The sequence below is a fragment of the Anastrepha ludens genome, unplaced genomic scaffold, assembly GCF_028408465.1.
Source record: "Anastrepha ludens isolate Willacy unplaced genomic scaffold, idAnaLude1.1 ptg000153l, whole genome shotgun sequence".
Taxonomy (NCBI): domain Eukaryota; kingdom Metazoa; phylum Arthropoda; class Insecta; order Diptera; family Tephritidae; genus Anastrepha; species Anastrepha ludens.
Genome location: NW_026530122.1, coordinates 1 through 2,500, shown reverse-complemented (window position 1 = coordinate 2,500; position 2,500 = coordinate 1). Strand labels below are relative to the sequence as shown.

The following is a 2,500-nucleotide window of genomic DNA, read 5'->3' as shown; positions in this document are numbered from 1 at the left end:
TCGCCCCTATACTCAATTCTGACAATCGATTTGCACGTCAGAACTGTTTCGGTCTTCCATCAGGGTTTCCCCTGACTTCAACCTGATCAAGTATAGTTCACCATCTTTCGGGTCACAGCATATATGCTCAAGGTACGCTCCAGTTAGAGGTATAAATAATAATAAATTATCATTATACATAACTATATGGAACGCCCCGGGATTGAATTAATTGACTATTTAAGAAAATAGACTAAAAATTAATCCCATTATATTTTTAAGTTAAGTTAATTATGCCATTAAGTTTAATATAACTCAATGACTTGCACATATGTTAGACTCCTTGGTCCGTGTTTCAAGACGGGTCCCGAAGGTATCCTGAATCTTTCGCATTGTTAATCATATAAATGCATACAAATAAATATTAATATCATAGATATTAAATTTTTTGTAAAATTCAAAAAATGAATTTTAGCATTATATATAATAAAATCTATCAACACTTTATCAAATCATTAGTATTTATTCTATGTTAATATGCTTAAAAAGCAAATTAATTTAAATAAACTTAATATCACCAATGATCTTTTGATAAATACTTTATTATGTTAATAGATTACAATGTCCTTATATGAAAAAAATGCACATTATTTTTAATTATTTAATGATGAATTTTTCATAATGGATATTCAGGTTCATCGGGCTTAACCTCTAAGCAGTTTCACGTACTATTTAACTCTCTATTCAGAGTTCTTTTCAACTTTCCCTCACGGTACTTGTTTACTATCGGTCTCATGGTTATATTTAGTTTTAGATGGAGTTTACCACCCACTTAGTGCTGCACTATCAAGCAACACGACTCTTTGGAAATATCTTTCTAGTAATCATTAACGTTATACGGGCCTGGCACCCTCTATGGGTAAATGGCCTCATTTAAGAAGGACTTAAATCGTTAATTTCTCATACTAGATATTAAGATATTCCATACACTGCATCTCACATTTGACATATAGACAAAGTGACTTAGTGCTGAACTATTTTCTTTTCGCTCGCCGCTACTAAGAAAATCCTTGTTAGTTTCTTTTCCTCCCCTCATTAATATGCTTAAATTCAGGGGGTAATCCCATATGAGTTGAGGTTGTTTTAAAATATTTTTTATCTTCTCACACAATTTAATAAATAATTATATCATCTTTTCATCTCTATTTTTCTTTTTTTCCTTTTATATAAATATATATTATAAATAATAATTATGTAAAATGAGGCAATTCTAGAATAAAAAAAAATTAATTTTTATGCTAGACATTCCTCCTTTAATTACATATATAAATTAATATTTTATATATATATAAATAATATGAAAATTTTTTAAAGAGAATACTTAGATTCAAAATTTTTATTTCATTTTATTTGAGAGGATTTTTTTTTTTTTAAGAATATATATAATAAATAAAAAATTCATTATATAATCTTTATTTTTTTGCTATTAATATTATGAATTATTTAAAATCCAATAATATACACATTTGCTTAAATTCAATTATTTTTATAAAAGAATAAGCAACTTATTTAGCATAGTCTTACAACCCTCAACCATATGTAGTCCAAGCAGTACTTTAAAATTTAATTTAATGTACATAACAGCATGGACTGCGATATGCGTTCAAAATGTCGATGTTCATGTGTCCTGCAGTTCACACGATGACGCACAGTTTGCTGCGTTCTTCATCGACCCATGAGCCAAGTGATCCACCGCTTAGAGTATTTTTTTATTTATTTTTATTTATAACAAATGTCAATTTTTTTTTGCATATATTAATTGAAAGAGTAAAATTAAATAATAATAATAATAATATATAAATTGATTTTCTTTCAATAATATATATCAAATATATTTAACTCTAAACATTTTTATTAAGTTGCGAATGTCTTAGTTCAACAATAATACAGTGGTGGTATTTATTATGTTTGATTATTTTGTATTTTTTTTAATCATTTTATGTATATATAAATATATTAATAAATATATACCACTTTTGTTATTGTGAACAAATTAACTTATCATTCAATCAAATGAATAATAAGTACAACTTTCTATTTTCATGTTTAAAGGTTTTTAAAAGAAAAAATAAGAAAAAACATTACAAAATGTACCATCCATATTATATTTAATATGATATAATTGATGGATAACAAATTGAATGAAAAAGAATAAAAAGAATATGGATTCAAAATAATTATAAATTTTTCTTTTTTTTCTTTTTTTTTTTTTTTCTTTTGTTTGTTTTTGTTTTTATTTTTTTTGGCATTGTTTGTTTTTCTTACGGATATGGAACACAATAATGATCCTTCCGCAGGTTCACCTACGGAAACCTTGTTACGACTTTTACTTCCTCTAAATAATCAAGTTCGGTCAACTTTTGCGAAACAACCGTGACACACGAGGCGTCACAGTGATCACGTCCGGAGACCTCACTAAATAATTCAATCGGTAGTAGCGACGGGCGGTGTGTACAAAGGG

At 27.0% G+C, this 2,500-nt stretch overlaps 2 non-coding genes across 2 annotated transcripts in view; both read right to left on the bottom strand.

The window, feature by feature from the left end:
- The window catches only part of LOC128871405 (large subunit ribosomal RNA), a 3,990-nt gene extending 2,870 nt beyond the window's left edge, over window positions 1–1,120 (bottom strand). The window contains exon 1 of the ribosomal RNA XR_008455951.1: window positions 1–1,120. This exon is cut by the window's left edge and continues 2,870 nt beyond it. This is a non-coding gene — a ribosomal RNA (large subunit ribosomal RNA).
- A 442-nt stretch (window positions 1,121–1,562) lies between these two features.
- Window positions 1,563–1,743, bottom strand: LOC128871401 (5.8S ribosomal RNA). Its single transcript, XR_008455948.1, has one exon. It is a non-coding gene; the product is annotated as a 5.8S ribosomal RNA (ribosomal RNA).
- Window positions 1,744–2,500: the final 757 nt, after the last annotated feature.